This window comes from Rhagoletis pomonella, unplaced genomic scaffold (genome assembly GCF_013731165.1).
Source record: "Rhagoletis pomonella isolate Grant_MI unplaced genomic scaffold, Rhpom_1.0 Rhpom_scaffold_00002, whole genome shotgun sequence".
In the NCBI taxonomy this organism is placed as follows: Eukaryota; Metazoa; Arthropoda; class Insecta; order Diptera; family Tephritidae; genus Rhagoletis; species Rhagoletis pomonella.
In genome coordinates, this window is record NW_023458556.1 from 82,481,589 (window position 1) to 82,497,023 (window position 15,435).

Sequence of the window (15,435 nt, forward strand, 5' to 3'; positions counted from 1 at the left end):
TTATTCAAACTTTTCTCAAATTGTTTACAACGGAAAATAAAATAAGTTTTGTTATTTTTTTTATTTAAAATAAATACCATTTTAAATACCTACAAGTGCTAACACTGGTTGCGGACCGAGGAATGCCTGGTCTGAGCCAACTCTGGCCAAATGATTAGATGTCTCATAACCAGATACTCCAGATTGACCTGGCACCCAGAGTAAAACAACGTGGTTATGTTCACCATCATATTTTAGTCGAGACTTGCATTGCCGAACTAGTTCGGAAGTACTTAAATAGAGGGCTGGTCAATGCCTTAAGTGCCGCTTGGTTGTCACTGCAGTTGTCGTCCTTCGCCTCTACCTATGTTCCACACTTAGTCCATGGCTTTGAGTATTGCAATTACCTCAGCCTGGAAGACCGAAGCATATTCCCCTACAGAAAAGTGAAGCTTATCTCCATTAAACTCGAAAAAGACCCCAGATCATGACCCAGAGTCAGTTTTGAAGTCATTAGTGAAGAATCGACAATGTGTGAGTCCGGTCTCAGCGATGGAATCAAACCAGCATTTAGTCTCAGGGAACTCAACATTATAGAATCTCTTCAACAGAGGTAATGGTGGCGTAATATCCTGTAGCATTGAAAAGACACAAGTGCTTAAATCTCTGCCGCCAGCAATTTCCGTCGCGCCCCACTCATTGTCATACCTGCATCCGGTTCTTTTTAGTCTACAGGAAAAACACTAACTGACGGTAAGTGCAGCAGTGCCTCAAGAGCACTATACATGTCAAGAGCACTATACACCACTAAAAAAATTAAAGTTAAATAAATAGGCTATCAAGCAACCATTTTGGTTCTTTACATCGAAACCAGATAAAACTTCGTGGACCCCTATTTACAACTCATGGACCCCCATATTTTTTCACATCACCGTGGACCCCCATCGAGTCTTCCGTGGACCCCTGGGGGTCCATCTGAACCACTTTGGGAATCACTGGTATTTTAAAGCTCATACAGCTCACAATCCATCGTCTGCGGTACTTGCCGTCGCCAATGCGTAAACGCCCATAAATCTTTGTTTCTCTCGCAAACTCCAACAGCCGACTCATCAGATGTTTTCATTGCCCATGCGTCCGCGCCATAAACTAGCACAGGCATAATGAGTGACTTATAGAGTAAGATTTTTGTACGGCTACTCACTTCGAAGTAGCACTTGTTGGCAAGAGTGATTCGGCGTTGAATTTCGCTACTGACATTATTATTGCTGTTAATGCTGGTTTCCAAGTAAAGGGAATTCCCCACATGCTCGAAATTATAATTGTCAACAGGGACGTCGGTGAGAAGGCGCGAATGCGCTGACTGTTTGGGTGATGACAGGAGATACTTCGTTTTGTCCTCGTTCACCACCAGACCCACACGATTTGCTTCTCTATCTGATTCCAAGAAGGTAGAACAGACATAGCCCTTACTTCCAACAATAATGCCGATGTCGTTGTCATACACCAGCAATTGTACGCTCTTGTAAAGTATTGCGCCTGAGCGGTTCGGTCTAGCGACTACTATTATCTTCTCCAACATCTGATTAAAGAAATCACACGAAAGGGGGTGACCTTGTTTTAAACCTTGCTTGGTATCACACGGCTGGAGGGAAGCTTCTCAATTCTGACGGAGCTAGTGGTATTATTCAACGTCATTTTACACAGCCGTATTAGTTTCGCTGGGATACGAAATTGAGGCATCTCGAAGTAAAGACAACTTATTTTCGTGCTGTCGAAAGTGTCTTTGAAATCTACAAATAAAAGGCATGTGGCAATCCTATTCCTACGGGTCTTTTCAAAGTTTTGTCGCATTGCGAATACGAGAGCTATGGTGGATTCGGCAGATCTGAAACCACACTGGTAAGGCGCAATCAGTTCGCTGACGGAGGGCTTCAGCCTTTCACACAACACGCTCGACCAAACAGTTCCTTCCTTGTGGATTGGCCAGAGAACACTTGAATTCGGCTGGCAGGCCGTCAGCTCCAGCAGCTTTATTACTATTCATCAGCATGTCGCTATTCGTACCTCGTCCTAGTCAGGCGCTGGGACATCAACGCCATTGGCATCGACTGGGGGCTCGGGTTCGTCTTTTCCACTTCTTTCAGTGCTGCTGCCATCCCAAAAGGTCGAAAAGTGTTCCCTATATAATTTAAGTATGTTCTGGACATCGGTCACTAGGTCACCATGGTTGTTCCTACAGTAGTCTTGAAACCTCCCGTAAGTCGCACAACTCTCTGATAAAAATTTCTGGTGTTTTTCTGGCGGCCAGCACTTCAAGCTCTTCTCACTCACGTATTTCGACCTCTCTCTTCTTATTGCTCTTCGGCTCCCTATAACGGTTCCACATGGCTCGCGTTGCGCCCGATCCCGGCGTGATCCTGTAGGCGGCACCTTTTTTTCTCCGCAGCTTCTTGACACTCCTCATCGTACCATTAACGAGCGGGAAATGTGGTTCCACTGCTCGCGTATGTCGGTTTGGTGAAGAGTGCTCGGCAGATGTGAGAGCCAAGTGGCGAAACAATGGGCCTTCTGTTGCGATTGCAGCTTTTCGACGTTGAGTTTTCCTTGCAATGTAGGGCGCACATTTTTTGCTGCACCGAGGCGGGTGCGTATATTGCAACGGTGGGCAATCGCGGCTCTTTTTATTTAATTTTTGCTTAGAACATTTGGCTCTTTTTACTATTGAAAATACTTGTTTCTTTGCTGGATATTCTTTTCCATTGTGTTGTTTTTTTTATTTTATCCTTTCTATATACAAATACGCAAATTGAGATCGAACATTACCTGCAATTTGGAGAATGAAAATTGGCTGACTTAATGTTCTTTACCGATATGATGGAACATTTGCAAACTTGAATTTGTCTCTACAAGGAGAGAATAAACATTTTTTTTGATTTGTCGCAAATTATTTTAAGTTTTGAAGCTAAACTACGTCTTTTTATTCATGATCTCAAAACAAAAGAATATTTCATCATTTTCCATGGGTACAAAAATTATTTCGCATGATTTAAAAGCAGATTTTGAAAAAAGATTTACCGATTTTAAATTATTTAAATGTACGTTTGCATACTTTATAAACCCTTCTTTATGTAACACTAGCTTTTACCCGCGGGTTCCACCCCACGCCGGAAGGAATTAAAGGGGTCATGTGACTTGTGGTTCCGAAGTTATGGCTGATAAAAATTTCCAAGCCTATGTTAAGTGCTAAGCCCCCTTTTACAAATAAGGTATATATAAAATAAATTTATATATACCTTACTATAAGCACCTACCATGTCTTCATACCAAATGTGTTTATGTGACTTATGGTTCCGAAGTTATAACTGGTAAAATATTCCACGCCTTTGGGATTTTACGCTCCCTTTCACAGTCTCATTTATATATATACCTTACTATAAGCACCTACCATAGATATGTCTGCATACCACATTTCAAGTTCATGTGACTTATGGTTCCGAAGTTATGACTGACTAAAAATTCTCCGCCTATGTTATCTGCACGCCTCTTTTTACAAACTCATTTATATATACATATCTTAAGATAAGCATCTACCATAGATATGTTTTCATACCAAATTTCAAGTTCATGTGACTTACGATTCCGAAGTTAGAGCTGATTAAATAACTCACGCCTATGGGAGATGCCACGCCCCCTTTTCCTACACCGCCAATTTTTTTCCCACAAATATTTTAAGAGATATACAACATGAAAATTTTAGTTAGTATAGGAGGTGTCACGCCCTCTTTTCCAGTACTGCCCATTTTTCTCTATTCCTATAACCTTCCCGGGGTGAAAGCAAATAAGTGTGCAAAGTTTCGTGCGATTCCGTGCCGCGGTTCATAAGTTATAAGGTAATAAACAAACAGACATTCACATTTATATATATAGATAACTAGCAGAGCACCCGACGTCGTTCGGGATAAACAAATAAAAATATAAAACAGTAATACAAATATTCAGTTCAGCATAATTTAAAGGAGACAAACTATTTTCTTTGTTTACATTAAGGCATCCTTATGAACCATACTTTTAGCTTTGTCGTGCTTTAGCTAATATATATTGATCACCACTTGTAATACAAATCTTGTTCCATTATTAATATTAGGTGGATTAAGGTAACAAACAAATTTCTAAATCAAAATTAGTCTACTACGGTACACTTTTCTGGTAGAATGCTTATTTCAGAAAAAGTTTTATTCATTATACATGCACATGTTTCGTTTAACAGCATCGCGGGATCAATAAAATGATTTAATCTTTCCATTTCAAAATAATCTAAAGACGGTAAGGTTTCAAAAAAAACACAGTTTTAAATATCCGAGTTATCTAATAGATGAACACATACAAACTCATTTATATATACTTTACTCTGAACACCTCCCATTGATACCTATGAACGAATACTAAATTTCAAGTTCATGTGACTTATGATTCCCAATTTATGGCTGATTAAAAATTTCCCCCTACGGGATGTGCCACGCTCCTTATATATATAAGCACCTACGATAGATATGTCTGCATACCAAATTTAAATTTCATGTTTTTGAAGTTATAGCTGATAAAAATGTCCACGCCTATGGGATTTGCCACGCCATCTTTTACAAACTCATTTATATTTATCTTTTTATAAGCACCTACCAAAACTATACCTGCACACCAAATTTTAAGTTAGTGCGACAAACTCATTTATATATACCCTCATATAAGCACCTACCATTGATATGTTTGCATATTAAATTTCAAGTTCGAGGGACTCATGGTCCCGAAGTTATAGATGATAAAAAAATCCACGCCTATGGGATGCGCCACGCCCCCCTTTTACAAACTTATTTATACAGAACTTATTTTAAGCACCTACCAAATATGTATATGACTGCATACCGAATTTCAAGTTGATGCGACATATGGCTCCGAAGTTATAGCTGATAAAAATTGCAACGAATATGGGATATGCCATGCCCCGTTTCACAAAGTCATTTATATACCCTCGTATAAGCACCTACTACTGATATGTTTTCATATCAAATTTCAAGTTCGTGTGACTTAAGGTTCCGAAGTTATAGCTGATAAAAAATTCCACGCCTATGGGATGTGCCACGAGTTTGTAGTTTATATATACCCTCCTATAAGCACCTACCATTGTTATGTCTGCATACCAAATTTCAAGTTCGTGGGACTTATGGTCTGGAAGTTATGGCTGATTAAAAATTTCACGCCTATGGAAGGTGCCACGCCCCCTTGTCCGATCCCAAGTTTTTCACCCTATTATAGGCCCAGGTGTCATGGCAATACTCTGTCAAAATTTTGTTCGATTCTGTCCGTCTGCTTAGACTGCAACCTGGCACATACATACGTACATACTTCCACAAATATATAGTAGATATCTACCCTTCCCTTAGCGAAAAATAATTTTTGGGGATATCTCGGCCACAGGGCCACCTATCGTGTAAGCTTTTGTCCAAATATTTCTTTTCAATTGGCTAAATTGTATTCAAAATATGAGCCAAATCGGCAAGTAAATGCAATTTTTAGGAATATCTTGACCCCAGCGCCACCTAGCAAGCAAATTTTTGGTAGAAATATTTCTTTTCATGGTACTGATATATGTTCCAAATATGAACCAAATCGGTCCAGCCGTTTAGTTGTTTAGTGACATTTAATGTACAAAATTGTGAAATAGTGACGTCTCAGCATTCTTCATTTTTCGGCAACAACAACAAAAAGTTTTGAATTTTTTTTTTTATCGGAAAACCTTCCACACAGAATGTCCAAAATAGTACTTCATACAGAATTGAAATCGGTTCAGCCGTTTGGTCAGGCATCGCGGTCATACGAAAAACATTTCATTTTCATAGATTGAGGATGAATTTACATACAATATCCGAAATACTCCTTTTTAAGAAAAGCGAAAGAAGAAAAATTGGAGTTTTTGGAATTAAAAGAAGATACTGGAAATGCAACAAATGCTAGAATTCCGGCAACAAGTACCAGATTTAAAATATCCGCTGTTGAAAACAGCTGCGTGCCGTATATTTTCAATTTTTGGTACAACGTATAACTGTGAGTCTTTGTACTCTACAATGAAATTCGTAAAGTAAAAATACCGTTCACAATTAGTTCCATTCGCGTGCCTATTAAATATTGTAAGTTTTCAAAAACCATCAGCGTTTTGCAATCGCGTACGCAAAAAACTTTCACTGTAGGGGAAATTGAGAGAGCAAAGTGACATTTCATTTTGAGGGGAAGCTGTTAGTTTCTGCTGGAAAAATTTTTGCCAACAGCAATTTGCCAACAAGGAAACAGCTGATCGAAAACAGCTGGTTGGAATTTACGCAAATCCCTAAATTGAATTTGATGGTTTGAAAGTTAAAATATTAAAATGCGACTAATTAAACTTGTAAGAAGGAAGCAATTATTCACTGAGCCAAAAGCACAATGGCTTTTTCAACCAAGTCATAGTTTGATTTTTTCATGGTCAATAAGCCGATTGTAACAAATGTGATTCAAGTTGAACATTCGCTTGCTGTTATTTGTTGGCTTCCAGCAGTACGAATGTCGTCAGCGCGATACATAATTTTTATTTTTTTCTGTTTTTGGTTTTTCTTAATTATAAAAAAGCTTCTGTGAAGTGCAGAACAAATCAAACGACGAAGAAAATTGATTCAACTGTAGCTGAGTGTGTAGAGATGCTTGCTGTTATTTGCTAATCCCGCCAGAGGCAGCATGTTAAAATGATAATAAAAATTTTTGTTTTGTATCTCCGAATTATGAAGAAGCATCTGTGAAGTGCAGAACATAAACGTATTCAAACGACAAATCGCCAACTAAAAGTTTGGTTAATGTAAACAAAATTGCGGTTAATATTACCAAATCATTGTTGAAAATAACAACCAAGGCATTGTTAATATTAAAAAAAAATTACGTTGATTGGTAAAATTAACATTTTTTGCCTAATTTTTCTCTCAGTGTTCGTTTAGTCAGTGAACTGTGTCAGGATAAGGCCGCGGGATTTGTTTTCTTACGTTATCAATTTTATACTTTTGAATGTAAACAAAATTTCTATCAGCTGTTCGTCTAACTTGCAAGTTTCTGCAAATTTTCTTTTCACGTACTATTTTGGATATATTTGTCTTGTGAGAGCATAAATGATATTTCGCCGGAAATTTGCCGTTGAACATTTTTTACTGGAGATTTTGAACGAACGTACCTATTGACTAACCAACATTTAACAGAACGGTTACGAGCGGCTTTAACTGACGTAAAACCAGATTTTGAAAATTTGGTCATGAGCTCTTTTGAATTTTCCTTAATATTTATCTCACGCACATTAGAATAATAATAAAATTAATGTTTTTCATTTCTAATAATAATTTTATGTAAAAATAAATTTTTTCTTTGTGTGGCTCTTTGTAGCATTTAGAATTTAGATGCAGTGATCGGACTTCTACCACATTGTGGTAGATCTACCACTTTTTGGAGCATCCACCACATCTACCACACAAAGTCAGAAATCTACCACATATTCGCATTTTTGCGTAGTTATAATTTAGCTCCACATGATTTTCTTAATTTTTTTAATTTTAAGAACAACAAGTAAGAAAGTCTATGCTCGAGCGGAGCCGAACATTAAATACCCGGCGCTAGTATTAAATATATGTTTTTCACCTTTCCGAAAGCTACCGCTACATGGTAAACCGGGGTGTATCAATTTTGAGTAAATTAGCGTCCTTAAATTTCGAAATATTGAAGTTTCAAGCATTTCTGAAATTTACTGTTATATGTCAAGCGGCCGTAATTTTAGTTCGATTTCAATAATTTTCAACGTTTTGCTTCTATGTGGCAAGCACAATAACCACACCGAGTTTGGTACAAATTGGTAGAACGGTTACCGAGATACATATATGTGATCATAAGTGGGCGGTGCCACGCCCAAAATTTTATCTTAAACGTATTTCTTGGTAAAGAATTGTTGCAAGCGTCAATTTTGAATAAATTAGCTTCAATAATTACCGATTTATCGAAGATTTCGTATTTCTCTAAATCACCGTTATATGGGATGTGGGCATGGTTATTGTCCGATTTTAAAAATTTTCGGCCATTTCGTATGATATACCAAGGTTAGCAAATGTGCCAAGTTTGGAAGAAATTGGTGCAGTGGTTACCAAGATATACACATGTACCCATAAGTGGGCGTGGCTATGCCCATTTTCCAAAAATTTATAATATTCTTATTTTTAGTCTAAAACTTATTGTAAATATCAATTTTGAGTGAATTATCTACAGTAGTTACTAAAATATCGCAGTTTTCGTATTTCTGGAAATTACCGTTATATGGGAGGTAGGCGTGGTTATTGTCCGATTTTGCCCATTTTCAATACCATCCGTCCTACGCCCGAAAGAAGTGCACATACCAAGTTTCGTACAGATATCTCAATTTTTACTCGAGTTATCGTGTGCACAGACGAACGGACGGACGGACAGACAGTCACCGCTTAATCGATTTCTCTTTTCATTCTGATCATTTATGTATACATTTGTCTATATCTATCTAGATTCGTTTTGCCTGTTACAAACAACCGTTATGTGAACAATGTTAATATACCCTTGTGCACAAGTGCGCTCGGATATAAAAATTGTCCAACACTAAACACTATGTGATAACAAGTAGGGACAGGATATCGAATAGTACTCATTTACAGTATCACTGTAAAAATATCGAGCTGTATAAATATTGTAATAAAAAGACTCGATATTCCAAATATCGAAACAAAATTCAAAAAATTAAATCTGAATATTGGTGTTATTTTCTATTAAAGAATTAACACTTTGCACTTTAATAAGTACATCACTGAAGGCGCGCCACATACCAACCTAAGATAGTTCACATTTCTGCGCTTTAAAGCTCAAAATATATCCATATTGCTTTACATATAAATTCCAAAGTAAGTTAGGAGGTTATAGTACGACATAGATTTGCATGAAATGGAATGTTTAAAAACAATATTAACAACAAAACTTTCAATAGAATTTTAGTAAGGACAAATTTTTACATTTTGGAATTTGGAAAATTAACTTTAAATATTTCAAACATTACTACAAAAAGTTTTATACAAATAGGCTTGCCCGATTCCCAGAGTTTTAGATTTTGACGTTTTCATTTTATTTTCTAATAATTTGTCATACAAATGTATCATTATTCACATTAACTTTGTAATGTACATTTACGATCCGATACGTACAAGGGTTTTGGTACTCGATTCCAAAAAATATCGTTTGAAAACTTTCAAGTAAAAAGTATCGGTATCGAATGGCAAAAATATCGAAATTCGTGTCCCTAATAACAAGAATGATAGGATACAAGATTTCGCATTCACGGCGGCGATGAGTAACAAGCCGAAAAAAAACTGTCAAACAATCGATTTCTCAATTTTAAATTTTTCGTCGAGAAACGTGACTTTATTGTGTTAAATTGCAAAATATATGATTTATAAAAAGGATTAATAAAGAAAATGTAAAAAATCGGCGATTTTTGTAAAAAATTAGCACCCCTGCAGTGAAAACCCAAACCAGTTAGAAAAAATACTAGTTCATAAACTAGTATGTGCCTACCAGTTCGACATTTTCGAAGAACTGAAGCGTTCAGCGACATCTGCCTTTGAATTGCCAAAGCCTAAAATAAAACGCAATTAATAACTTTTCTTACAAATGTCGGCTGTGGCGTCACGTGAAGACTACTGGTTCTGGGATCGCAGGTTCGAGGCCGCTTTGAGTTCGTTAAGATTTTTAAAGTTAGATCAATGTAAGTAGGAATAATTATTTCAATTTAAATATAAATAACAAACTTAAAAATCTAGTTGCATTACAAAAAAAAAGAAAGAAATATATGGGAAGAAATACTTGTGCAATAAAAAAATTTTTTAAAAAATATATTTTTTTGTTAAATCTAAGAATAACAAAAAAAACACCCTAAATAAAAAATATAAATAAAAGAAATATTATAAAAAAAAAATTTAAAAAAAATTCCCTGCACCAGGGCTTGAACCTGGTACCTCAGGCATACCACGCGAGTGCTTGGCTCTGTCGGCCATTGCGACTGTTGAAGCGCCGCGAGCAAAAAGGCATACTAATGCTTTTCATAGGGGATGAATTGCCAGACTATCTCCTCAACTGGTATGATGCTACTAGTATTTCTACTAGTAGATGCTGATGCATAGCCTGACAATTGACATCTCGTAGGACATCGCAATATTAAAAATACCAGTCGCTAACATTGAAAAAGGATAGAACGTGAACTAGTTGGGCTGAAACGCACACTGGTAAAATTCTAGTTCACAACTAGTAGCTTTCCCTGCAGGGACATTACAGTGCATCTAAAGTTTTTAACGCGTTGTTTCCTTTTACTTGAGGATTGTCAAAATTTGGCAAAATCCAAGTTAAAAGTTTTTTCTAGAGATTCGAATTAAAAAGTTTTCAGTTAAGGTGAAACCTTGCCGATTTTTTTTTTAAATTTTTGGTAAAAGTTTGATCCGAAACCTGAGATCTACCACATTTTTTCTAAATCTACCACATTTTTTTCCAGAATCTACCACACAGAATTTTTATTAAGTCCGATCACCATATATGTAATACTCCTATATTGGCAGTAAGAGCTAGTACCGTCCGAAAACACTACAGTAGAGATATATCAATAAACACGTACGAAAGAAAAGGAACACATACGTTTATAAATAAACATGTACACAACACATATACAAAAACGGCACTCAAGTACACAATACATTGACAAAAACGGTACTAGACTGTCTCGTTTTGATTTCGGAATGCTTACACATTGAGAAGTTAGCTTACTGCCAATATAGAATTATTACATATATACCGATCACTGTTTAGATGTGGCTCTTTCGGCCTCGGCCTTGCAACAGCTGATCCCATTTGGTCGCCTTTATAATTTGGGTGACCATATTTAGAAAAAACTAAACCATATTTAGAAATGAGGAAATGATAACAAATATAAATGTAAAACAAACAAAGATTATTATAAATAATTTACTTCAAGCCAGATTTAACGAATCCACAACTATATTTTTCAAACAACAAAAAAAAAATCGTGTTTAGGTTGTTTTCTTTTAAAACTTTGAAAGCAAAAAACAAATACGGCCACCTTTGGCACGCACAGCTGTCATCGCCCAACAGGGCGATAGAAATAAATCTATCGCCATGAAACCCCGCCAAGCGAACTTCGCATTTCGCTTTGGCTGTGTTCAATTTCATATGCTTGCGGGTGTTCTAACAGCGCGAATTTCGCTGTGGTGAGTTCGCCGTTCGCCGGCATTGTATTTCAGCTATTATGTAAGTGGGAATTAAGAATGTACATTTGGTATCAGACATACCTCTGAGCCGCTTTACAAAGTAAGTTACGCATAATGCAGAGCAGTCGCTCGAGGTAGTTCGGCGCTTGGAAATAACTTCGGCTGCACGTTATTTTGCAACTGACAATGTAATGTGTTGTCGGAGGTTTTCATTTTGCGCTTTACTAGTAGATGACATTGGCCATGATGACAATTTTGGTACTAAAAACTGAAAGAAAACACGGCTTACCTCGTAAGGTGCTTACCTATTTTCCCAGGGGGATGTATCTAAATAAATAAGTGTATGTGCACAAATTTTCAAAGCTATAAAGCCTTAATTGTACACAAAATTTGTATAAATCAATTTCTGTATAGGAAGTAAATTTTATGATGATAATTAAATTGTTCTGGTGAGTATTAAACCGAAATCGGACAGAAAAAGAACCCGATCAACCAAAACATAATAAAGCGCGAACATGAATAACCAAATCAAATCGTTGATACATACATGTGTACTTACGTCCTACATCTCTCAGCGTCGTACGGCGTTTATAATCCACTCTAAATTGAACAACACTTTAAAATCAATATTAAATTAACAAAAGCAAGAGAGGCGAGGATGAAAGAAACGCGTTACAAATAAATAAGACGTCCCAACAATAAAGCAGCAGGTAAAGGTGAATAGTAAAAATGACCATATGGCTTAATCGAATTATTAATAATAACGATAATAACAATAAAAACCATATAATATTGAATAGGAACCGTGGCAGCGCGAAGCAGTCAATACGAATTCACACATTCATATGTATGTACATATGTATGCATTTACCTATATGCGTGTGCATAGTATTAGGTACTTCCCAGTCGGGCCGTGCAGAATGTGGTTCCGAAAATAATGCCTTTTTAGGTACCAGTTTTTTAATGATAAATTTTAAGTACATTTAATTTATGTATGATATGTAATATCTGTCTGAAAAGGTAACCTCATTCTTCTTTCTCCATTATGTAGGTATAGATAAGCACTTGTTATGCTATGACTTCGGCAAATAAGACCAAAGTGATCGAAAACTTTCCAGACCAGCAACAACCACTTCATGCGAAATTTCCTTTTTAAAGAACGGTTCATGTTTTTGCAACTACTACTGTTTTTGGAAGGAACCAAGTCCGACTGGGTACCGCTGAGCAGACAACAGTGATCGAGTTCGCTCATCGTAAACCACGTAAACTGGCAATGTTGTATTTTGACCACGACGTGCTGCGGCTGAAGCGACTAAAATGACGACAGAGGCCGCAGTGGCGGCTCTGCCGGTGATTTCGGCTCAAACAAGTACGCGTTGGCCCAGTAGCGTGCGCGTGAACAGCAACAGCGATATGATTTATGAACTGGCAGCGGTTGTTATCGCAATAAAATTTAAAAATCTCTTCATTCTATTCTCGTTAATTATTTTCGGTTGAGAGTTTTCGGCTTACCTTTCGAAGGCAATGATGCCGACGAACGCCGTAAACCAGCATCATGTGCACGCCACAAATGCCAGATCAAATCTGTAACAAAAATAAAATTAACCGGCGGATACTTGCTTTTATTTCCCTTTTTAACGACGGACCAATTTAAACACAAACAGCTGAATTAAAGGAGGCTAATCAGACAGAAAATACTTCATATGAAATACATATCTACGACCGGTGCTGCCTTTTTGATCCGTATCCTTCAGAAGTTTTTGAGAGACGCTTTTTCCTTGACGTAGAGCTTGCTTTTGTGCTTTAAGAATTGGAAAAAACTCTTCTTTGGTTATGTAAAGTACTTCCTACATAAGCTTAAATTCATACTGCTTAAACATTGTAAGTTTATGTATTACAAGAGAAAAACAAAATTTGTATGATTTACTGTTTTTTGATTAACCTTAATTAAAGACAAAACACACAGTCATATAACAGTTTCATAGTTCTGTTTACTGATCCTATGACTACGTTTGCATTAGAGGGTAAAGTACATCTGCTCAGCATCTAGCGACGCACTATGGCGCCTTTTGCCTTTTTTCGTTGCAAAACTCATAACTTTTGAACTAATGAAGATATTTTAAGAATTTATTGCAATTTATTGAATCTATTGCATCTGAAAGTAAAATATCTAAGCGTTAAAATGAATAAAAACACAGGGTGCTGAGATAACAGGGTGCTTTAAAATACATAGTCAAACTTGAGATATTGTTGAAAAGTGTAAAAACCAAAATTTTTCGGTAAGTACTGAAGCAAAATTAATGAAAGTTAGTTAATAATATTGTATTCAAACATTAAATAGGATAATTAACAATTTTGGTGAAGGGGCGTGGCGCAGCCTACGTATGATAAATAGTTTTATCTCCGTAACCACTTTACTAATCTCTACCAAACTCGGTGGATGCATTGCTTTAGGTAAAGGTTTAATGTAAGGTAGTATGAACGCCAACGGTGGCGAATACCAACGAGTACTCTCTGCAGATGAGGAAGGATGAGGAAGAGTCAATTGTCCACTATCTGTGTCGATGTCCAGGTCTCCAGACGAAACGACTCAAGCACTTGGGTTCACGCTTATTCAACAGTCTGGGCGAAGTAGCAGAACTGGAACTGTTGGATCACCTCGACTTCATCAGGGATAGTAATTGGTTCAGTAAAATAATAACTTAAAGCTACTCTTTCGATATAGGTACGTGTCTCCTACTGACACTCACTAAAAGAGGGCACTCACAATGGACAATTCTGTCTCCGAGTGAAAGTATGGATTATTCCACACACGTCCTCCTAACCTAATCTACCATAAGGTGGTATGAACTAGTGGCGTTTTCTTTTATATGACGGTTCAGGTATAATTTCTGCCCCTGCGTTTCCAGTCAAGGCCAATTTGCATTTATTCGCTGTAAAAAAATAAGAAGTATCAAACAAACTGCCGTCCCTAAATTGGAGCACTGAGCTTGGCGTTTTTCAAGCCAACGGGTGCCAGCTCGCGCTATACCAAAATCAACGCGACGTAATTTTTGATATTTTCTCATTTCTTCTCGTTTTTATTCTCCTTTCCTCTTTCACTTTTTTGTCCTCTCTTTTTCTTTCCGTCTTCTGCATCTAACTTAAGTACTTACGCTTTGTCAAAAATAAAAATTCCATTTTCTCAGTGCTAGCGCCGCATTATTGTGGGACATAAAGGTAGCGCCCCTTGGAGAGCGATGCTTGACGCCTGCAAAAAGGACGAAGCAAAAGGGCGAGGCTGTAAAGCAGAGGTGGGCAGCCTCGGCAGAGCATTTTGGTAGTGTGCGTGCAATTGATGTCACTGTGTGCGAGCGAGCAAGACGTGCAGTTGAATGAAGCTTTCGCTGCCTTCTCAAGCATAGCGTATATGTATACGCGAATACGACGCGCAGTCGCCCGCCGGGCAGATGCTGCCCAGCTGTGCTGTAAAGCCTAACGAGTCGTTAGTAACGACAGATACGACGGAGAAAAACCCACTACGTCGAGGTCTGCGGCGCGACCCGCTGGGCCAAATGTGACAAGAGCGGTGGAAGGAGGTTGAAATGCTACTACTGGAAACACTCTTCTCGAGAATGGAAGCCGACTCAAATTCACCTACGGTTGCCAGACGTACTGATTTGATCAGTGCAGTACTGATCTTTCATCTCTTGTACTGATTTTATTCATTTCTTCAATAAGTACGCTAATCTTCTGATTTTTAAAAATTTGTACTGATTTGTACTGAATTTTCAATTCAAACGAGATACCTTAGCATTTTCTTAAGGTTTTTACATAACGTTGGAACTTCCTTAAACTGTACTGTAAAAAATTAGAAAATAATTTAATTATAGTTGACATGTTTTAGATAATGTTTGGTATGCCCAAGAAATTAATACAACAAAAAGATCAGTCGTTTTATGGGCATATCGCTGGGTCGTTACGTACCGGTTGCGATAATATGATGGAGCTTAAATTATTTAAAAAGAAGGCTGAAATTTTTATCGGGTGTTGTTAGTTATCTCGAAAATACTTATGTAACTTTCAGTTTAATAACAATAAATTTGAAAATTCGAATGGCTTTTGCCTA